This window comes from Eumetopias jubatus, unplaced genomic scaffold (assembly GCF_037043125.1).
Source record: "Eumetopias jubatus isolate StellerSeaLion01/CBP00866 unplaced genomic scaffold, mEumJub1_p1.0 scaffold_7, whole genome shotgun sequence".
Classification (NCBI taxonomy): Eukaryota; Metazoa; Chordata; class Mammalia; order Carnivora; family Otariidae; genus Eumetopias; species Eumetopias jubatus.
In genome coordinates, this window is record NW_028274813.1 from 82,169,550 (window position 1) to 82,193,463 (window position 23,914).

The window sequence follows — 23,914 nt, forward strand, 5'->3', positions numbered from 1 at the left end:
GATTATAATGCCAATCCTCTTTACCTAATGGGTCTTTTGAAAAAAGTGAAATAAAATATGTGAAAATGTTTTAAAAACTAGAAAGTATGATAAAAAAAGTCAAGTAGTCTCATCCTCTTGCTTAAATCAAACAAGTTTCTCACACATGCACACATGTTCATCATCATGTGTGATGGTTTATCTGGTGTTTATTTTTTTGCAGATATCTGAATCCATTCTATATTCCTTACTTTTTAAAAACAGTGTGTATTTTGAGGCACCTGGGTGGCTCGGTCAGTTAACTGTCTGCCTTCAGCTCAGATCATGATCATCGCATCCTGGGATGGAGCCCTGCACCAGGATCCCTGCTCAGCGGGGAGCCTGCTTCTCCTTCTCCCTCTGCCCTTCCCCCCTGCTCATACCCTTTCCCTCCCTCTCTCTCAAGTAAATAAATAGTATCTTTAAAAAAAATAGCATGTATTTTTTTTTCAAAAGAATACTACGCAGTAGAAAAAAAAATTCTGCAGCTTTCATATACCTATGACCTCTTTCATGGTCCCAATAACATACATTTGCATTTAAAATTGATATTAAACACATAAAATAAGTAACGGATGCCACGCTGCATTAAGGGAGAATTACAGGAATCTCTTTTCCCTTTTAACTTAGCAAATCTCTTTGCTAGCATCCTCTTGTACACAGGGAATTCAGGCCCAATGAAACTGGATTTCACACACCTTCTATCTTCTAGAACACTAGATCAGTGTGGGCTGCAGTTCTCAAAAATAGTGTCCTACCAATTGTTCCAGTGGTAGAGGTATAATGTTAACAGTGTTATGTTTATGTTGGTGATGTTTATACTTTAATTTCTATTGCCATTATTATGGAATGGGCTATCCAGTATCTCATGAAAGCTAGCATTTTTCTTAGCCTATATTCTGGTGGGAAACTTTTGCAGTGCCCAGATAAATGCTCTAAGTGGTCTACAGTATCTTTTGTCCCCTTAAGGTGGTCTTAGAATCAGGGGGTGGGAGGGGTGGACAGGTGGATAGTTACTTCTCCAACTCACAAATCCAGTTACCTTTTCCAGTTCCAGAGCTTGGCTGCCATATCTGCTTGCTTTCATTTTATCCTATTTTTCTTAATAAAGCAATTAAAAGCCTCACGAGAAAACCCAATTACAGAGTCTAGCAGCTCTGAGAACCCCTAACAGAAATCCATGTCAGTCCCCGGGGCTATTTATACTCTCTCCTCTTTTATTCTTTAGCATGTTGTCTCATTAGGCTTAGAGATGTCTCTTTTATCAAAGTTACTGTTGCCAGGAAACATAAGAACAAGATGGAGAACAAAAGCTTAAGAACCAAATAGGCTGATCTTCACCCTTCCCCATCAACACAGGTATGTTCAAGTAAACATCCCTGAACACACTCATTTACTATCATGTTCACCCAGACCCACCCCCAAATCCAAATGTAGGCTGTAAACACAACAGATGCCCCATCAAACGTGAGCAAATACTTTTTTAAATATCATCGCCCTTTATCAAATTAGCACCCACCTAGGAACTAGGTCACAGATGCACTATACCTCCTGGTTCCCAACTCCATGCTCCCTCCCCTACATATGGAGTATTTCCCAAAAGGAGTGTTCAAAAAAGGGAGATAGGTGCATTGTCCTTCATCACATATACTTCTTGCCTTCAGTTATGAAACCTCTTAAAAGCTCTTTGGATAATAGAGCTCATCATTATGCCAGCGAACAGACTGGGACAAAATAATATTTTGGATATTATATAATATTATATAATATCCAAAATAATAATAATAACCAGAATGACAGTCAGGGAGGGTTGGGTGGCTGAAGGGCCATTTTTTTTTTTAAGTCAGGTGAGCAGCACATTCAAGAAACCTCTATGTGTTTAGGCTCCGAGGATGTGGTCCTTCCTGAATACCATAGCTGGGATAATGAGAGCAGGCAGCGCTTGCTGTACGTGTACGTGTCCATCCCTGAAAGGTGATCCATCCTGTGGGAGACTACAGTGAGAGGTTATTGAGTGCTATCATGGTACCACAATGGGACCAAAAGTACCACATCTAGGAGATGAAGTCCAGAGAACAAATGGGATCAACTTAGCATTTCAGAGACTATCTGGCTTAACCCTTCACTTAAAAAGTGAAGAAAATGAGGTCTTCAAAGGTTAAGTGATTTGTCCAAGATGACAAAGCAGGTTAGAGGCGGAGGTCGGACTAAAACCCAGTCTTTAACTCCCCGTCCAGTGCTGAAACCTTGAAGAATTATGGTGTGCTTCAGGGAAGAGCCCATCTCACCTCATTCTGTGATGGTGGGAGAGTATGTCACAGGAGTCACACATCCCTGGCTAGCAGAGGTCATCAGTTGATTTTTAGATGCCTGTAGAACACCTAAAGCAACTTTATGCCAAAGATCTCTATTGAAACCCCGAGGCCAGTTCATTGTACCACACTTCACATCCTGTCATACGTCCAAAATTGTACTCTGTTATATTCATCCCTACATTGCTCAGGGCTTCTTCTCTTCTCCCTGACCCTGCTTTCCTCCTCCCTCTTCTTTCTTCTACCTCACACTGTACCCTTGGAACTTCTAATCCATGATTAAGACACACACTTAACAATGTCCTAGCTACCTCACAGACTCCTCCCTGTAGCCCTGGGCCTTAACTAAAACCCAAGAGCCATGCTTCCCTGTTGGATACTGTTCATTCTCCTATGCGTTCCACCTCGGGGATGGGAATTGGGTCATCAGATTCCTCACTTCTCATTGCTACATCTAGAACATTGTCCTTCTAAATTCATGTAAACCTTGGCTCCTCACAGCTCACGCTGTCTGGCTATACCTCCTTCTACTCCCTCTTTATTTTTGTAATCTGCAAGCTTCTGCATAACTCCTTATCCACTGAAGATCTTAGCACCTGACTCATAGCCTCAGTCCAGCCCAGGCCTTACCATTACCTAGGATAATTTCCAAGTCTCATGTGGGTGAGCAGACCCACAATTCCTGCACCTGTCAATTCCAATGAACTTGACCTTCTTTTTGCTTCACTTACCCAGTGAGTAATCTCTTCTCAGAACCTCTCAGACACTCTAGTTTTTCACCTCCCACTCACTTCTAAAACCACAGCAACTGACCTGACCACTCTTTGGAAAATGTTCTCTCCCAAGGTCATCATGCATTCCTCTTTGCCAATCCAATGGACATTACTAGTCTTTGCCGGGTTTGATGCCACTGATCATTCCTTCCTGGAAATTCTCTGCTCTCTTTGCTTCTGGGCTACCCCACTACCAGTGCTCCTCCCACCACTATGACTGGTCCTTCACTGTCTCCTTCATGTGACCCCTTTTACTTGCTTTTTAAAGTGCCTTCTTGGGCGCCTGGGTGGCTCAGTTGGTTAAGCGATTGCTTTCGGCTCAGGTCATGATCCTGGAGTCCCGGGATCGAGTCCCGCATCGGGCTCCCTGCTCGGCGGGGAGTCTGCTTCTCCCTCTGACCCTCCCCCCTCTCGTGCTCTCTCTCTCTCATTCTCTCTCTCTCAAATAAATAAAATCTTTTTAAAAAATAAAATAAAGTGCCTTCTCAACACTCTCACTGGGTGAACCCATCTACACTTTCATGGATTCTTCTTCAATTCTCATGATGCTACAGTTATACCCTCAAGCTTCAGATTCTTATACCTAACTGGGTATTCAACAAGCACTTCAAATTCAACTCTAACAAACGTAAAACCTTATCTCCTGTACCCCTACTTTATCCCACCTGCTTTTCCCCCTGAACTCAATCTCTCTTTACTGATAGCAGCACCACAGATGCCCAATCCAGAAAACTAATCATCCTCCTCCAGTCTACCTTAACCCAGGCTTCACCCCAATATCTGGTCAATCGCCAAGTCCTGACAATCCTATCTCCTATAGTTCTTGAATTTGTCACCCCTATGAATTTCTTCACCCCTATTGCCACAACTTGTTCTGAGCCCTCATCATAACTTAACCTAGATTTCTACAACAGCCCCCTAATTGGTCTGTCTGCCTATAAGCTTATCTCCCTCAAGTCCGCCCTTCACACAGTCAACAGCATGATATTGTAAAATATAAACCTGCCCTTGTCCTGCCCCTGTTTGAAACTACTCTGTGGGGGCACCTGGGTGGCTCAGTCGGTTGAGCACCTGTCTTCAGCTCGGGCCATAATCACAGGGTCCTGGGATCGAGCTCTGCATCAGTCTCCCTGTTCAGCGGGGAGCCTGCTTCTCCCTCTCCTGCTCCCTCCTGCTTGTGCTGTCAAATAAATTAAAAAAAAAAAAAATTGAAAGAAAAGAAACAAACAAATTACTCTGTGGTTCCAAGGCTCAGGGGACAAATTCTAAGCTTCCTAACCAGCCATGTTCAGCCTTGTGGGATCTGATTTCTGTCCATTCCTCCAGCCTCACCTTTCAACACTCTCTGGCCTAAATTTATGCTCTAGCCATCTGAACTGCCTATGATTTCCATGTACCATAGTGAGCTTTCACTGGAGGATTTCCAGCAGTTAGCACAAGGAATTATAACTATTTGTTTGTATTTCTGTCTTCCCCAATAGACTGTCAGCTGATTCCCAAACTGGGGGGAGGGTATATCTTGTTCATCATTATATCTCCAGCATCTAACAAAGTGGCTGGCATATACTTAGTATTCAATTAATATTGAAGAATGAGTGGACATATTTGGAAACTTCCTAATAAATGGCATGACATACAGATGATGCTACCTGCATTGTGAGCACAGTGTAATGTATAAACTTGTCAAATTACTATGCTAGACACCTGAAACTAATGTAACACTGTGTGACAACTATACTTCAAATAAATAAATGGCATAACATGTCTTTTTTTTTTTTTTCTTTACCAGTAAAAAATCGGTTTATTTGGAAATAGCAGAAAACCAATCTGGGACAGGCCAGCAATGGCACCACCAAAGGTAAGTCTGCAGAACCAGGGAGAGAAGGCTCACTCTTTCATAGAGGGAAGGTGGGAGTTGGGAAGGCTGTTATAAACTAAAAACCCATTGGAGTAAACTGAAAGTTGGAGGTAAACTAAAAATCCATTGGAGTATACTGGAAGTTTGAGGTATAGTGGCCTCTCATTGGCTGGCTTGTGACAGTTACTCATATATATAATGATATAGGTCAGTACAGATAATCACTTAAGTGGTCCAGTGGCAATTTGGCAGTTTGAAGAAATAGTTTTATTCCCCTATGCCTTACAAATTTGAAATACAAAACTGATTAGGATTTTTCACAGCCATCCTGTAATGTTCTTCACAGTGTAACACCCACCACACTCTTTTTTTTTTATGTTCAGTTAGCCAACATATAGTGATGTAGCATTCAACGATTCATGAGTTGCACACCCACCATACTCTTAAAAAGTAGTACGTGGTGCAGCTAATCCTTGCTAGCTTATTTTAACATCTTTGTGTGTTGCTGTTTGCTAACAAAATTTGCGTTTTTCACTGTTGCTAATGTATTGTGTTTTTATCCCTGGTCACACAACGAACGGATCGTTCACAAGTTCTCATTAAGGCCTAAGTTTACAATTAAAGTAGCAAGAGAAATACTAGAACTCACAATAATATTTTAAATATAAACAGTAAATTTCATTCTAGTACAAAGAATGTGAATATGTAACAGGGATGACTTCCCATCAGTGAAGGAGGTCCAATCAACTGCCAAGGAATATCTTAAGAATTAGATTACATTGGACAAAATTATTCCATTTCTAAGCATGTTTCTATCATAAACATTTACCAAAGACCGACTTGAGGCAGTCAAAAAACTTTTACATCCTTGAGGGCACCTGGGTGGCTCAGTTGGTTAAGCGACTGCCTTCGGCTCAGGTCATGATCCTGGAGTCCCAGGATCGAGTCCCATATCGGGCTCCCTGCTCAGCGGGGAGTCTGCTTCTCCCTCTGACCCTCTTCCCTCTTGTGCTCTCTGTCTCTCATTGTCTCTCTCTCTCAAAAAAATAAATAAAATAAAAAAAAAACTTTTACATCCTTTCAAACTAAATTTCAAAAATTACACAGCAACATCCCTATTAAACTTCCTTAAGTTTTTTCAAAAAATGATGCGTTTCAGTATGAAATTGGTTCATTTTGTCATGAAGGGCAGAAAATAGACCAAAACTACAGAAGCAATAGTCCAAGTTGCATTCCCCATACAAAACGAATAAAGATTACTCTATTTCCAAGAAACTCAGCACGCCAGACACGAGGTTAATGACAAATAAAATGCTCAGAGGAAAATCAGACTACACAAGTATTGACAAAATTATTAATGGCTCTGTTGGGTATTGCACATCAACAGCAACACGGAAGAGTAATTCCAGTCACATTTGCACTAGTTTGTATTGTGTTCCACAGTTAGGTAAAATCAGTGATGCACAGAGCAGGCATATCAATTATCGTATGAGTGGGACATATTTGAGGCACAGGTGCTTAAAAACACTTGGTTCTGAATATCACCAAAACCCCAATCTGTAGAAGAGGTGTTTCATCTAACTTGTCTCCAGAGAGGGAGACAAACCATAAGAGACTCTTCATCTTAGGAAACAAACCGAGGGTTGCTGGAGGGAGTCGGGGGTGGAGGGATGGGGTAACCAGGTGATGGACACTGGGGAGGGTATGTGTTGTGGTGAGCACTGTGAATTGTGTTAAGACTGAAGAATCACAGACCTGTACCCCTGAAACAAATAATACATTATATGTTAATAATAATTTTTTAAAAAGTTTTAAAAGGTAGTCCTGAAAGAATATATACAAAATGTTGAAAATTAAAAAAGAAATTTTACCTTTATGGCAAATACCCACTGCTTTATTCACTAATCACTAAAACAGGTGACACCCAACAATATGCCTCCTAATCTCAATCCAGTGTTGTCAAAAATAGTTTTAACTATGAATATAACCAAATCACAGCCCCTGAGCTTTTATTTTCTCAGCATGCTCTACAAAGAAATGGGCAGAGGACCCCAGACTGATTGTTCTGTCAGGGGTATGCAAACTTTTGAAATGAGGAATGAAACTAAAGTATTTCTGTTCCATACAGCTAACACCGGGGAGGAGCCACTCCATGATTTCAAGTGGCTGATGTCCTGCAATATAGTTAGTTATCCTGATTTTCTTCATCCTTTCATTCAGGACCAAAACATGTTTATTTTGAATATTGAGAATAAGCTACAGAGATTCTTTGAGAAGACAAATGGCCAATTTGAGGGAGATGTCCTCGTAGACTTGTAGACTAAGCCTCTAAAGAAACACTGACTCTAGGCGTCTGGGTGGCTCAGTCGTAAGCATCTGCCTTTGGCTCAGGTCATGATCCCAGGGTCCTGGGATCGAGCTCAGCGGGAAGCCTGCTTCTCCCTCTCCCACTCCCCCTGCTGTGTTCCCTCTCTCGCTATCTCTGTGTGTCAAATAAATAAATAAAATCTTTAAAAAAAAAAAAAAAGAAAGAAAGAAACACTGACTCTGTTCTTCAGGTGAAAAAGCTTGCCATCATTTCTGGACACATGTTCCATCTGAATTATCCAATTTCCCAAAATGACAGTCATCACACATTCACTGCCACTCTTGATAGACTCTAATTATGAAGTATTTTGTCTTAGTAAAAGGAGGAGAAAGAAAAAACAAATACTGGATATGGAACTTGTCATCTAGCTAAATAATTAGATATTTTACTTAGAAAATAGAAAATGCAAATAATATTTTTCACTGATAAGAAAAACATTTACTATGAATTTTTCAAGTATGGTTTTCTTTTCAGCTTAACAGACATTTATACTTATCTGTTAGGAAGCATGGTTTTTATTATTAAAATTTTTTATCTTTTAAAAAATTCACCTCAAATTATGGTCCATCCATGCACAAAGCATGGCCTGTAGTTGCTAAAAGTTTGAGAAACATCATGATGGCATATAAATAAATACTATGTACAATATTCTAAGTGATCCATAGGCAGATTTCCTCTCCATAAGCCTAAATGTCTGGAAATATTCACCATATAATTATTTTCCTTTCTTGTCATAAACAAATAGAATTAGCATTCTATAATTTTTACCTATTTTTCTTATGTAAGTAACATTAAGATCCAAAAGATATACACATAGTGACAAGAAAAGAGAACATGTAATGGTTGCAAATTTGATATGATAAATCTTTTCTCAGAAATATGGTTATTGGCTATTTAATGGATCTATTAGAGAGAACTTGCTCATTGGAACTGCCTCAAATAAGGTAATAGAATTCTGCTTAAACATCATCCTGGACTACCGTAATCACTGCCCCAGAGGAGGAAATAAAAGAAGTCCAAAAACCTCCCCCCCTTGGAAACAGTCACCAGATCAGCTCTCATGGGTCGTAGGCAAATCCCTCAGAGCCCACCCCCTTAAGACAAGGAAGCCACATTAATGTGCTGGCTCCTGACCGCTCTGGCTTTTGACATAATCCTCCAGCAAAGGACTGCAAACTATGGATAATACCTGATTGCTGCAAGGGACCACTTAGGCAGAACATGTGGCAAGTTTCTGTATCTTTGTGTCCTGTAACTTCCAAAAAAAGTAAGCCTAGCAGAGATGGCCATCTCTCCATATCTAAAATTACGAACTCTATATAACAAGTTGAATTGTCCACTGAATTAGACTGTAATCACACATACCATGTATAAGGACCCTAACCAGCAGTTTCTCAAAGTTGTATTTGACTTCATGTAACAGATGTCCAACTACAACAGCTTAAACTAAAAAAGGTTTTTTTCTCATGTAACCTGAAGTCCAGAAAAGGACTGGGCAGCTGCTCAAAAAAGTCATCAAGGCGAGGACCCAAATTTCTATTTTCCTACTCTGCCATTCTTAGCACATAGCTTGTGTCCTCAGAGTTGCAAGACAGTTATTCCACCTCTAGGATGGCATTCAGATACTAGGCAGAAAGGGGAAAGGGGAAAGAGGAAAGGGCCAAGGCCAAAGGCAAAGGCATGCCCCAGTCTAGTGTGTCCCTTTTCAGGAAAAAATGACATTCCTGAGCTCCACTCAGTGAACTTTCACTTATTAATTGCTGGTCAAACCAGGTGACACTGGCACTCCTATCTGCAAGCGAGTCTAGAAGGTATTCTTATCTGGGCACGGTGTTGCCCTAAACAAAATCAGCGTCCTTAAAGTAAAAAATAGTAAGGAATGGATTCTGAGCATGGTCAAGTGCATTGTAGGTGTTTGCTCAAACTGCGCAAGTCAAAAGCCATTGACTCGAATGTCAAAGCGTCTCCTGACTTTGAAGTTCTTTCCTCCAGGAAATAGCTCTAAGTTCCTGACACTTCACTGTCAAACTTACTCTTCATGACTGACTTCTGTTACCCTGCTCCCCAAAAGGACTGACCGCACCTTAGAAAACATCACTTTTGTAACAATCACAAAGAGCCTTTGAAAAGAAGACATGAAGAGTCACTGGCTCATCAGCATCCTCTGAAGAAATCAAGCAAATACTCTAGCATTACTGTTTGATGTTTTACCTGCTGATTCCACAAGAAATGTGTTTGCGCTCTTTTTAAAAGCCAAGATGGTCTCCAAAACACATCAGGTAAAAAGGAAGACTGGGGATGCAATATAAAAACAAAACCATCCCCATTTCCTTGCTCATGGACAGCTGCTCTAGCATTAGCTGAATCACCTGTAGGTCTCCAAAGTAAATGAGACGTCTTCCAATTAATTACTTGTGGCATAATTATCACACAACTTGGTAATTACAATGCACCTGGTCTCCTAAGCACTGAGGGGCAGTTCTCTGACCTAGGTTGTTTAAGCCAAACACTGTCCCATCGTCTCTAGAATGTGAATGCTCGGTGACACAGAACAAGACAAGGACAGGAAGACACAGTTTCTCCTAATCTCAAACTGAAGAGACAATTCAATGCAATTTCTCTGCTTTCACAGGAAACATTAAACAATATGGGTCTTTAGAAATGGGAATATTGGATTTTGTCTGCCAAGAACTGTGAGACTCAGCAGAGAATTGTAAAAGAACACTTCCCTCCTGCTGGGAGGCAGCCTCTGAGAAGGCAAGAACACTCACCTAAAGTGGCAAGACCTGGGGGCTCATTGCAGCCCAACATGCCCAAAGAAATCACTTCATTCCCCTCTCCCATCTTGATGTTTACATCTATAAAAAGACAGCACTGGACTAAGTTAAAAATATCCATGTTGTTTTTCCCTCAACAGTGGGCCAAAATCTAAGCATAGGGGCTGAGTGATTTTTTAAATGTGACCAAGTTGAATGGAGACGAAGATAGCTGCTGGGTAGGAGGGTCCTACCCCTGCCTCATCCCACGAACACAACTAAACGAACTATCAAATGTCCTAAATACCCCCAGAAACTGAAGACTATAACAGAACAAACTCCACAACTCAAGGGAGAGAAGAGGCCACATCAAAGAAGGTAGGAAGTGGGGAGACATGGTTTAGGGGAGAAATGGATGGCGGGTGCTGTGGAGGTGAGGGAACCCTGGTCACGGAGAAAGGTGAGACAGAGAGGAGCACAGAGGGGGATGCACAAGAAGAGCGTTTCCCAAAGCCATTGGCTTGGAAAGCAAGAAGGGCTGATTTCATGGGTTCTTGCACCCAACAGGGCTGAAAGCCTGGAGTTCTTTTTAAGATTTTATTTATTTATTTGACAGAGAGAAAGACAGCACAAGCAGGGGGTAGTGGCAGACAGAGGGAGAGGGAGGAGCAGCCTCCCCACTGAGCAGAGAGCCCAACATGGGGCTCTACCCCAGGACACTGGGATCATGACCTGAGCCAAAGGCAGACGCTTAACTGAATGAGCCACCCAGGTGCCCCAAAGCCTGTAGTTTTGAAGGTCAGCAGGCTTGGATGGGATACAGCTCAGAGGGCACTGTGCCATTCCTGGTGAGAAGGCAGGGAAACAACCCAGGGGCAGACAGCACGGAAATAGTGATCTGAAAAATGCCTGGGGCACACAGTGGAGAGATTATCTGCTCTTCCCTTGGAGGATGTCCCTGAGAGGCAGTTTTCACAAAGATCTACCTCCAGGAACAAAGCAGAAGGCCGGGGGGGGGGGGGGGGGGGGCATTTCTCTCCCCCACCCCTCAGCATAAACAAAGAGCCACCTGCAGGAAGCGGCACAGCACCAACACTGGCTGCCTAACTTGCATACACCAAGCCCTACCCCCCTGCACTCCGCTGGGACTGCCCTTCTTAGTCACACTTGCCTCAGTCCCAAGGCGGAGAGCCCCGCCCCCAGAAGACCAGCACAAACCCCTGCCCACACCAGGTCTCTCAACCAGAGAGTTCTGAAGGGCCTCAGTTCTGGTGGAAGTGGTGTCAGGTCTCATTTCATAAGCAGACTAGAGCACACTAGTTTAAAACTTGCCACTTTCAGGCCAGGGACCAAACACTACCCAAAGCAAGCAAGGAGAGCCTCTGCAGATGACTGGCCTGAAGGAAGAGCAGCCAAAACACAACAGCAGAACACATGCAGCACACGCCAGAGACACCCCCTGAAGCACGAGGTCCTGGGCACTACATGACATCTTCTTCATACGACCATTATTTTCAGGAACAGGAGATGTAACTGGCTTTTCTAACCCCCATAATAAGACAAAGACTTAGACAAAATGTGAACACAGAGGAATTTATCCCAAATGAAGAATAAGAAAAGGATATGGCCAGATAGCTAAATGAAACAGACATAGGTAACATGCTTAACGGAGAATTTAAAGCAACAACTCCAAATAGCCAAAGCAACCTTGAAAAGCAAAGCAAAGCTGGAGGCATCACAATTCCAGACTTCAAGTTATATTACAAAGCTGAAGTGATCAACACAGTATGGTACTGGCACAAAAATAGACACATAGATCAATGGAACAGAATAGAAAACCCAGAAAATCCACAATTATATGGTCAATTAATCTTCGACAAAGCAGGAAAGAATATCCAAAGGAAAAAAAGTCCCTTCAAAAAATGATGCTTGGAAAACTGGAGAGCTACAACTGGACCACTTTCTTACACCATACACAAAAATAATTTCAAAATGGATTAAAGACCTAAATGTGAGACCTGAAACTGTAACAATCCTAGAAGAGAGCACAGGCAGTAATTTCTTTGACATCGGCTGGAGCAACTTCTTTCTAGACATGTCTCCTGAGGCAAGGGAAACAAAAGCAAAAATGAACTATTAGGACTACATTAAAAAAAAAAAAAAAGCTCCTAAACAGCAAAGAAGACAATCAACAAAACTAAAAGACAACCTACAGAATGGGAGAAGATATTTGCAAATGAAATATCCAATAAAGGGTTAATATCCATAATATATAAAGAACTTATAAAACTCAACACTGAAAAATCAAATAATCCAATTAAAAGATAGGCAGAAATAGACATTTTCCAAAGACATAGATGGCCAACAGACACATGGAAAGATGCCCAGTATCACTCATCAACAGGGAAAGGCAAATCAAAATCACAATGAGGTTATCACCTCATGCCTGTCAGGATGGCTGAAATCAACACAAGAAACAGGTATTAGCAAGGATGTAGAGATAGGGAACCCTCTTGCACTGTTGGCGGGAATGCAAACTGGTGCAGCCACTCTGGAAAATAGTACAGAGTTTCCTCAAAAAGTTATAAATAGAACTACCCTACTGGGGCACCTGGGTGGCTCAGTTGGTTGAGCGACCGCCTTCGGCTCAGGTCATGATCTTGCAGTCCCAGGACCGAGTCCCGCATCGGGCTCCCTGCTCAGCGGGGAGTCTGCTTCTCCCTCTGACCCTCCCCCCTCTCATGTGCTCTTTCTCGCTCTCTCAAATAAATAAATAAAATCTTAAAAAAAAAAAAAGAACTACCCTACAATTCAGCAATTGCACTACTAAGTATTTACCCAAAGAATACAAAAATACTAATACAAATGGATACATGCACCTCTATGTTTATAGCAGCGTTATCTACAATAGCCAAGATATGGAAACAGCCCAACTCTCCATCAACTGATGAATAGATAAAGAGGTGATACACATAGAATGGAGTATTACTCAGCCATAAAAAAGAATGAAATCTTGTCATTTGCAACAACGTGGATGGAGCTAGAGAGTATTATGCTAAGTGAAATAAGTCAGAGAAAGACAGATACCATATGAATTCACTCATATGTGGAATTTAAGAAACAGAACAAATAAGCAAAGGAAAAATGAGACAGAGAGAAACCAAGAAACAGATTCTTTATGAATCTCTTTAATCTATTTTATGTTTAATTTAAATTCAATTAATTAACATATAGTGTATTATTAGTTTCAGAGGTAGAGTTCAGTCATTCATCAGTCTTATAACACGCAGTGCTCATTACATCCAGAGCCCTCCTTAATTTCCATCACCCAGTTACCCCATCCCCCCACCCACTCCCCACCCCAGCAACCCTCAGTTTGAAGACACAGATTCTTAATGATCGAGAACAAACTGGTGGTTACCAGAGGGGAGGTGGGTAGGGGTATGGGTAAAATCGGTGATGGGGATTAAGGAGTGCCCTTGTCATGATGAGCATTGGTTGATGTATGGAAGTGTTGAATCATTATATTGCACACCTGAAATTAGTATTATAAGGTATGTTAACTAACTGGAATTTAAATAAAAACTTGAAACAAAAAATGTGACCAAGTTGAGAGAAGCCATCCACGGCACGTAAACATTAGAGTGACAGCAGGAGTCAAGCGCATAGTGTTTACTCATACTGACCTGCTTTTTGTCAACCACCATGCAAATGTCTGGGTTTCATCCCATAATCACAATCATAGAGTTAAACTTTAGCTGCTGAAAACAAAATTATTACCTTCACCTTCAGCTTTAATGGCTAACTGACCTGGGTCTGAGCAGCAGTGTGTCATATAATGGTGACCCATGGGAAGGGGCTTTGTCCTTACTGGCCTACCAGATTGTGTGGGTATCCTTTAAATGGAAAAATAAGCTTCCAGACCTTTCCCAGGCTTACCTGCAGGGTCAGGCAGGTTGCATCTGTTCCAATGGGAAGCAGGTCGGATCCCAGGGGAACTTAGACTATGAGTCTAAACCGGTGGCTCTCCAACTTTAGTGTGCCTGTAAATCACCTGAGAAGCTTTAAAAAATACACATTCCTAGATCCCACTCCAGAGACTCTGGTTTAGTAGGTTTGGGGCACATGATAGGAATGACTATTTTCAAGAACCACCAGAAGATGACTGTGATATAGGTAAACCAAAACCCATACTTGGAAACACCCTGGTCATTCCAAAGCAGCTGTAAGGGGGTCCCTGTACTAGAAAAGGGCCAGGGTTTTCTTCATTTCGCTAAAGATATCACAGTCAAGAATTAAATTCCAAACCAGTATGAGAAATGTGTAGGCGTTTGCTTCTAAGGAAGATCCAGATGGCCTGGGCCCGAGTGGAGCAATGCATATTCCAGACAAAACAGGGAAGTGAATGGTCCACAATCTACCTCTGCTGAGATGATGATGCTGAGCAAGCAGCAGCAGTGTTGGATACTGCATGAGAATCAATCATTCACTCAATGGGTGAGAAACAGCATGGGCAGAGGTTCTGCAGAGCCCTGCAACCCTGAGCAGGACTTAGGAAACATCAAACATTTAATTTCAAAATTTTTAAAAATTCTCTTTTCTGTTTTTGCTTATCTAAAGCTTTTGAGGGGCGCCTGGGTGGCTCAGTCGTTGAGCGTCTGCCTTCGGCTCGGGTCATGATCCCGGGGTCCTGGGATCGAGCCCCGCATCGGGCTCCCTGCTCCACGGGGGGCCTGCTTCTCCCTCTCCCACTCCCCCTGCTTGTGTTCCCTCTCTCGCCGTGTCTCTCTGTCAAATAAATACATAAAAAAAAAAAAAAAATCTAAAGCTTTTGAATTTCCTGAGGACCTACCTTCCTAAAGGAAAATCTCACCCCCTCAAATCACACCACCTGTTAGTAAGCCTGGCCCAGTGATTTTTCCATAGCAAAGATTTGGGGTTCTTCACCAAGAATCCTAAACCCTCTTCCAAACAAGCCTGTGGGTCATCCTTCTCTCTGAGCACTGCCATCACCAGGTTCTCCAATCCCTTACCCTTCTTGAGGATATAGGTCTTTGAAATTCTGTGACATGCCTTCTGTTGCCAAACGCTTGTCCACTCTGTAAGCTTCCAAGTAAGTAACTATTAATGAGGCAATTAATAGTAATCAATAGTCACCTCCTCTGGATTAGTTAGGGAACTAGTAAGTAGAACCACGAACAAGACCGTTATCTTCTCTGCTCTTTATATATTTTTTTAAATTTTATTTATTTATTTGACCGAGAGAGATAGCGAGAGCAGGAGCACAAGCAGGGGGAGTGGGAGAGGGAGAAGCAGGCTTCCCGCCAAGCAGGGAGCCCGATGTGGGACTCAATCCCAGGACCCTGGGATCATGACCTGAGCCGAAGGCAAACGGTTAGCGACTGAGCACCCAGGCTCCCCTTCTCTGGTCTTTAATCTCCACCCCTCATGGCATACTGCCAGTGTTCTGGGCATTGCAAGGTTTAGAGTCTCTGCACCTCCAAGATGGAGACAATCCAGAGAGAAATTCCACCTCCTCCACAATCCTGCTTCACACCCAGGAAAGGGTGTGCAATGAGCCCAGGCTATTTTCCTCATTTAAAAATTAAAGTGGTGGGCGCCTGGGTGGCTCAGTTGGTTGAACGACTGCCTTCGGCTCAGGTCATGATCCTGGAGTCCCGGGATCGAGTCCCGCATCGGGCTTCCTGCTCGGCGGGGAGTCTGCTTCTCCCTCTGACCCTCTTCCCTCTCGTGCTTTCTATCTCTCATTCTCTCTCTCTCTCAAATAAATAAATAAATAAATCTTTTAAAAAAATTAAAATTAAAATTAAAGTGGTATGAGACCTTGACATGAGCATGCTAAGGTCCCAAGAAGCTGAATTTGGAAACTTCTGAATAGCTTTGAATAGATGTTGGCTCCATGAAGGCAGAGACTTCATATGATTCACTCCTACATCCCCAGTACATACAGCAGTGCTTGTCCATGGCAGGTGAACAAATAATATTAAAAAGAGCTACTCAGCATCTGCACAGACTTTCCATGGGTGGGGCCTAATGCACATCCCCTCAATCCTTCATTTACAGTGGCACGCAGAAGCCTGCTCCCAGCTCCCAGCTCCCAGCTCGGGAGAGCTGAACATACACATCCCTCCCCAACTCCACTTCACTGGTAGCTTGGCCACAGTGGGAGTATCTATACCACGAAAACTGACAAACAAAACAAAACTCGGCTTTTTTCCCAGAAAAAGCCAGTTGTTAAAACACTTACCAGTACGCCACTGCCCTGAGAAGACTTACAAGGTCTTGGAGCCTGGGTGGCTCAGTTGGTTAAGCATCTGCCTTCAGCTCAGGTCATGATCCCGGGGTCCTGGGATCGAGCCCGCATCAGGCTCCCCACTCAGCGGGGTATCAGTTTCTCCCTCTCCCTCTGAACTTCCCCCTTCTCGTGCTCTCGCTTTCTCTCAAGTGAATAAATTTTTTAAATCTTAAAAAAAAAGAAACTTACAAGGTCTCTTTTCTGTGAATATAGAGGCAAAAAAGAATTAAGCTCAGTTTTGGGGGCCTCCAAGCTAGAAAACAGAGCAGTATTTGTCAACTTAATTTGTAAGAATATCAACTCACATCAGTCTCTGATAAGGGTTTTTGGGGGTCTCTATGGAGAAACCGCACTGAAACCGAAGGGGCTGCTCTGTGACCACAGTCCCCATTTGCAGGAAGTCAGTTAATGAAAGTTAACTGACCTAAGACAAAAATCTGACAACAGGAGTGAATGGAAGGCTGGGGAGAGGAGTACCAGCCCGCCGAGAGCCTGTAGAAACACTAAGAAGAGAACTCTCTGGAGTGCAGTGGTATGGAATGATACACTCTGACTGTGACTGCAATTTACAGTTTTTATATTCTTTTCAAACATATTCATAGCATTTCCTATGTGCCAGGCACTGGTCAATTCGCTTAGCAAATAGTGACTCATTATTCTAGCCATGAATACCACACATACCCGAGTATTCAAAGTAACCGAGACAAAAGAAAATCTACTGACCCTCACCCTTTTGTTCATGAAATACCAGAAACATAAATCTGCTCATGACCCACTTAATGGCTCTGGGCTTGTTAATGGTAAGAAACCTGAATTGGAACAGAGGTCCACCAGGCCATGGATGGGCTTGACTAACCTCCTCAGGAACTCCAGACTACGTTTGGCATGTATGTCCCTTCAGGTTTACAACTATGGAGTTTACTGGAATAAGACAGAACCCAGGGAGAGGAAGCAGTCGGTGTTACCATAGGCCTTCTCCTTTTTGAAGAGGTAGAAGACTAGATTAGTAAACCCTTTAAATCGGGACGCCTGGAGGGCTCAGTCGTTAAGCGTCTGCCTTCAGCTCAGGTCATGATCCCAAGGTCCGGGGATCGAGCCCCACATCGGGCTCCCTGCTCCGCGGGAAGCCTGCTTCTCCCTCTCCCACTCCCCCTGCTTATGTTCCCTTCTCTCACTGTGTCTCCCTCTGTCAAAAAATAAAAGCTAAAAAAAAAGAAAACCCTTTCAATCTTCCCCAGCTATGTAACAATGATGATAATAATGAAAAAACAAAAGTACAAAGCTGGTTCTATTTATGTGTTCAGAAATTACACCACTAATAAAAGATTATCCTCCAAACCCTGAACTCGGGGACGTCTGGGTGGCTCAGTCAGTTGGGCATGGAGTGCCGCATCGGGCTCCTTGCTCAGCGGGGAGCCTGCTTCTCCCTTGCCTGCTCTACCTGCTGCTCCCCTGCTTGTGCTCTCTCTCTCTCTCTCTGACAAATAAATAAGTAAAATCTTTAAAAAAAAATTAAAAAACAAACACACACTGAACTTGGTATTGACACTACTAATTGATATGCCAGGAGCATCTCCTTATGCTATTTTTGAGCCAAAAAAGGCTATAGCACTAAAATGAGACTAAAATACAGTATTAGGTAGAAGTTTTAAATCAAAGAGAAAACAAGAGTCAACCTAAACCATTTAAGCTATCAAGAGCTTGAATTTTGGGATTCAAGCACATAAAACCATTCTTTGGTTTTCTTTCCAAACCAGAATCTATCTATACCCTTCAACTTTATCAGAAAGTTAATCAGAATGTCTATTGAGCACATATTATGTGCTACCAAAGGGCTAATGCCACAGGAAAAAATAAAGTATAAAGCACACTCCCTGCCCTTAGAAATGAGATTTACTGGGTTGCCCGGGTGGCTCAGTCAGTTAAGCGTCCAACTCTTGATTTTGGCTCAGGTCATGATCTCAGGGTTGTGAGACTGAGCCCAGCATTGGCCTCCATGCTGGGTGTGGAGCCTAATTAAGACTCTCTCTCCCTCTACCCCCCTCTTCCCTCCGTCTCTTAAAATGAGAGAGAGAGAGAGAGAGCTAAAGAGATTTACTTAGATGGAGAGAGAGAAGGCCTTCCATGTAGGAATAACAGTATAGAGAGGGGGAATTAAGGTTATGAGAGAAGGTCAAAGAATCCCATTTCTTACAGTAAAATATCATCTTGGGTGGGTAGGGTAGAGCCAAGAAGAAAAGTTAAAATAAATCCAATAAGCAAGGGGAAACCAGTTAGCTAAGTAAAACTGCTTGATAAAGTTCTGGTTAGAGAAGCTAGCAGGGTATGGGGAGGAAGGGGAGATGGTGGGTTTCTATTTGAACTTGTGAACAATGAGACCATACAGGATTAGAGTGGGGCCTCAGATCCAATGACTAGTGTTCTTTTCATGAGCAGACACACAGACAGAAGAGACACAGGGAAGAAGGCCCTAGGAAGACAAGAGGCGGAAACCAGAGCGATGCTGCTACAAACCAAGAAACCCCAAGGATGTGGAAGACATCATGAGGTAGAAGAGAGGCATGGACCAGGTCCCCCTCAGGGCCTCCAGAAGGAGCCAACCCTATGGACACCTTGATTTTAGACGTGTGGCATCCTGAACTGTGAGAGAAGGAATTTCTCTTATTTTATTTATTTATTATTATTTTTTTTTTATTTGACAGAGAGAGACACAGTGAGAGAAGGAACACAAGGGAGAGCGGGAGAGGGAGAAGCAGGCTTCCCGCTGAGCAGGGAGCCCGATGCGGGGCTCGATCCCAGGACCCTGGGATCATGACCTGAGCCAAAGGCAGATGCTTAACGACTGAGCCACCCAGGCACCCCTTCTCTTATTTTAAACCACTCAGTCTGTGGTTATCTGTGACCGCAGCCCTAAGCAACTAATGCAGCCATGCTCTGTGCAGTAACTTGTGTGGAAGTGGAGAACATCAGACATGAGATTTCATTACTCCCTGATTCATTTATTAAAATTACCATTTTATGGGACGCCTGGGTGGCTCAGTTGGTTAAGCGGCTGCCTTCGGCCCGGGTCATGATCCCAGGGTCCTGGGATCGAGTCCCGCATCGGGCTCCTTGCTCAGCGGGGAGCCTGCTTCTCCCTCTCTCTCCCTCTGCTTGTGCTCTCTCTGTCAAATAAATAAAATCTTAAAAAAATAAAAAATAAAAAATAAAAAAAAATAAAATTACCATTTTATGCCTTCTTTTGAGGTGGCTCACAGCCCTCAAATCATATTCATTACACTGACAATTTGGGGTATCAAGAATATTGATCCCTCGCTGTCTCTCGTCTCATCAGCCAATGCTCATATAACTGAAACATACATTAAATTCACATAGTTGTCAATTACAAGCTTTGACACTACATTAAAACCAACAGAGATACAATGGGCCAGTTGGGCCTAACTTTCAGTGAACAGTAATTTCCTGTCCATTGTTGTTTAATTCAAAGAAATACTTTTACTAACAACACTGTCTTTCCCCTCTATCTTTCACTTTCATACACAGATTTTTTTAAGGCAGTTTTCAAAAAAAAAAAGCATTATGCTAGATATTCACACGTACAAATTTTGTCTCTCAAACATTTATTTTCCTTTTTTTTTTAAACAAATAATGAAGGTGGTTGAGCGCTTAATGATATGGTATAGACAAGAGATATGTTAAAGCAAAAACTAAAAACATTAACAATATGTGCCAGGCGTTCCGCTATGTGTTTTGCATGTATTAGCCCATATCCTCCCAACATCAGGATACATCTAAGTAAGAAAACTGAAGCTCAGTTAAATTACTTACTCTTTACTCTGCTTTTGGTTATCAAGAGCTTCAAAACTACTCTTAAAAATGTACAAACACGGGGCGCCTGGGTGGCTCAATTGTTAAGCATCTGCCTTCAGCTCGGGTCATGATCCCAGGGTCCTGGGATCGAGCCCCACATCGGGCTCCCTGCTCCGCGGGAAGCCTGCTTCTCCCTCTCCCACTCCCCCCTGCTTGTGTTCCCTCTCTCACTGTGTCTCTCTCTATCAAATAAATAAATAAAATCTTTAAAAAAAAAATGTACAAACACGGGGGCGCCTGGGTGGCTCAGATGGTTAAGCGTCTGCCTTCAGCTCAGGTCCTGATCCCGGGGTCCTGGGATCGAGCCCCACATCGGGCTCCCTGCTCAGTGGGGAGCCTGTTTCTCCCTCTCCCTCTGCCTCTCTCCCTGATCATGCTCTCTCTCTCTGTATCTGTGTGTCTCAAATGAATAAAATCTTTAAAAAAAAAAATGTACAAACACAAGTGCCTGGGTGGCTCAGTCGGTTAAGCGTACACCTCCGGCTCAGTTCATGATCCCGGGATCCTGGGATCGAGTCCCACATTGGGCTCCCTGCTCAGCAGGGAGTCTGCTTCTCCTACTGCCCCCCCCTTTTTAGGGGGTGCTCGTGCACATGCGTATGCCCTCCCTCTCATAAATAAATAAAATCTATTGAGATGCCTGGGTGGCTCAGTCTGTTAGGTGTCTACCTTTGGCTCAGGTCATGATCCCAGGATCCTGGGACCAAGCCCCACATCGGAGAGCCTGCTTCTCCCTCTGCTGCTTCTCTCTCTCTCTCTGACAAATATACAGATAAAATCTTTTAAAAAAATAAATTAAAATATAAATAAATAAATACAATCTTTTTAAAAAATGTACAAACAGGGACATCTGGGTGGCTCAGTCAGTTTAGTGTCTGACTCTTGGTTTTGGCTCACGTCAGGCTCTCAGGGTCATGGGATTGGCCTGCATCTGGCTCAGTGCTCAGCAGGGAGTCTGCTTGAGATTCTCTCCCTCTCCCTTTGCCCCCAACTGACTCACACTTGCTCTCTAAATCTTAAAATATAAATTAATGAATGAAATAATAAATAAAAATGTACAAACAAAACTCTAGAACATCCTTCCTAAGAAACTACCTCATGGAAAAAGAAAGCCGGACAAAAAAAAATTTTTTTTAATTAAAAGATATCTATCACAGCACTATTTATCATGGTTTAACAAGAAACACCATAATGGGTTGTGGGCCGAGGCGAGATGGCGGCCACTAAGGGGATCGGGGAGGCTGTGCAGGGCAGCGAGTCCGGTCAGCCAGAGCCGCCACCGCCCCAGCCTCACCCTCCGACACCCCAGCAGCAGCAGGAAGAAGCTATGGCAGCTGAGCCCAGAGAAGTGGTGGCGTCCCCTATGGACGACGGGTTCCTGAGCCTGGACTCCTCGCCCACCTATGTCCTGTACAGGCACAGAGCAGAATGGGCTAATACAGATCCAGTGCCGCAGAATGATGGCCCCAATCCAGTGGTCCAGATAATTTTTAGTGAAAAATTTATAGAGAAGTTTATGATTATTTCCGGGCTGTCCTGCAGCATGATGAAAGAAGTGAACAAGCTTTTAAACTAACCAGAGATGCTATTGAGTTAAATGCAGCCAATTACACAGTGTGGCATTTTCAGAGAGTTCTATTAAAGTCACTTCAAAAGGATCTACATGAGGAAATGAACTACATCACTGCAATAATTGAGGAACAGCCCAAAAACTATCAAGTTTGGCATCATAGGCGAGTTATTAGTGGAATGGCTAAAAGATCCATCTCAGGAGCTTGAGTTTATTGTTGATATTCTTAATCATGATGCAAAGAATTATCATGCCTGGCAACATCGACAATGGGGTTATTCAGGAATTTAAACTTTGGGATAATGAGCTGCAGTATGTAGACCAACTTCTTAAAGAGGATGTGAGAAATAACTCTGTCTGGAACCAAACGTACTTCATAATTTCTAACACCACTGGCTACGATGATCATGCTATACTGGAGAGAGAAGTCCAGTACACTCTAGAAATGATCAAACTAGTACCACATAATGAAAGTGCATGGAACTATTTGAAAGGGATTTTACAGGATCATGGTCTTTCCAAATATCCAAATCTGTTAAATCAGTTACTTGATTTACAACCAAGTCACAGTTCCCCCTACCTAATTGCCTTTCTCGTGGATATCTATGAAGACATGCTAGAAAACCAATGTGACAACAAGGAGGACATTCTTAATAAAGCATCAGAGTTGTGTGAAATTCTAGCTAAAGGACACTATAAGAAAGGAATATTGGAGATATATTGGAAGATCCCTTCAAAGCAAACACAGCACAGAGAGTGACCCATCAACAAATGTACAGCAATAACACCATCTGGAAGAACTAGATGGAATGCTTTTATTTTTTTAAGCGACTCTAATGCAGGAGTTTAAAACTAAAGTGATCATTCCCTTTGACTGTGCCGTAAAACGTGCATTGCACAGGTACTGCTTTTTTATTTATTTATTTTTAAAGATTTTATTTATTTACTTGAGAGAGAGAATGAGAGAGAGAGCGAGCATGAGAGGGGGGAGGGTCAGAGGGAGAAGCAGACTCCCCGCTGAGCAGGGAGTCCGATGTGGGACTCGATCCCGAGACTTCAGGATCGTGACCTGAGCCAAAGGCAGTCGCTTAACCAACTGAGCCACCCAGGCGCCCCAGGTACTGCTTTTTAACAAGAACTAAGTGTGATGCTTCTTGGGTGCTGCTGCTATTCAGACTAGTAATTTGATTCTTTTAAAGCAAAGTAATTTGGGGGGAGGGCGAAGAAACAGCAAGTCCCATGAAGGAACTTTTGTAGACTTACCAACATTTACTCTAATCCCTTAGCATCAGCTCCTCCCTAAAGGGAATGTGCGTCAGGATTTGCAGCATTAATGAACGCTGGTAACTTGTATGTAATGGGTATAAGGTAACTTAAATTTGGGTCCAGGAAGCAGGGAATGCAGTGTTACATTAGAGCTGCTCTGCCACGCTCACAGTACCTTGTTATCACTGTAAAAAACTAATGCCAAAAGAATGGTTTTGTAAAATTATAGATGTATCCTAAAAAAAAAAGAAACATCATAATGTCCAAAAATGTTAAGAATGATTAAATGACTGAATAATCAAATACTATATAAATATGTGAAATGATGCTTTCAAAGAATATTTAATTATATAAGAAAATGCTCATATGTTAAATGAATATTCATTCTTTTCTTCTTCATGACTTTCTATGCTTTCAAAAAAATTCATTACTATTTTACAGTGAGGAAAAAATATTTTTAAAATAATTAATTAAAAAAATTAAAAATAATAAAAGCTAGGGGCACCTGGGTGGTTAAGTGTCTGCCTTCAGCAGGTCATGATCACACCGTTCCTGGATCAAGACCCACCTCAGGCTCCCTGCTCAGCAACAGTTCTGCTTCTCCCTCTCCCTCTGCCTCTGCCTTTTCCCCCTGGCTTATGCTCTCTCTCTCTCTCTTTCTCTCTTTCTGTCAAATAAATAAATAAAACCTTTGAGGGACACCGGGAGGCCCAGTCAATTAAGCTTCTGCCTTTGGCCCAGGTCATGATCCCAGGGTCCTAGGATCGAGTCCTGCATCTGGCTCCCTGCTCGGCGGGAAGCCTGCTT

General features: G+C 42.6%; 1 protein-coding gene and 1 pseudogene across 1 annotated transcript in view; one reads left to right on the forward strand and one right to left on the reverse strand.

Moving 5' to 3' along the window:
- Positions 1-23,914, reverse strand: part of GPR176 (G protein-coupled receptor 176) — a 114,517-nt gene that overhangs the window by 67,945 nt on the left and 22,658 nt on the right. The window lies entirely within an intron of this gene.
- On the forward strand, positions 21,485-22,626 carry LOC114221375 (protein farnesyltransferase/geranylgeranyltransferase type-1 subunit alpha pseudogene; annotated as a pseudogene).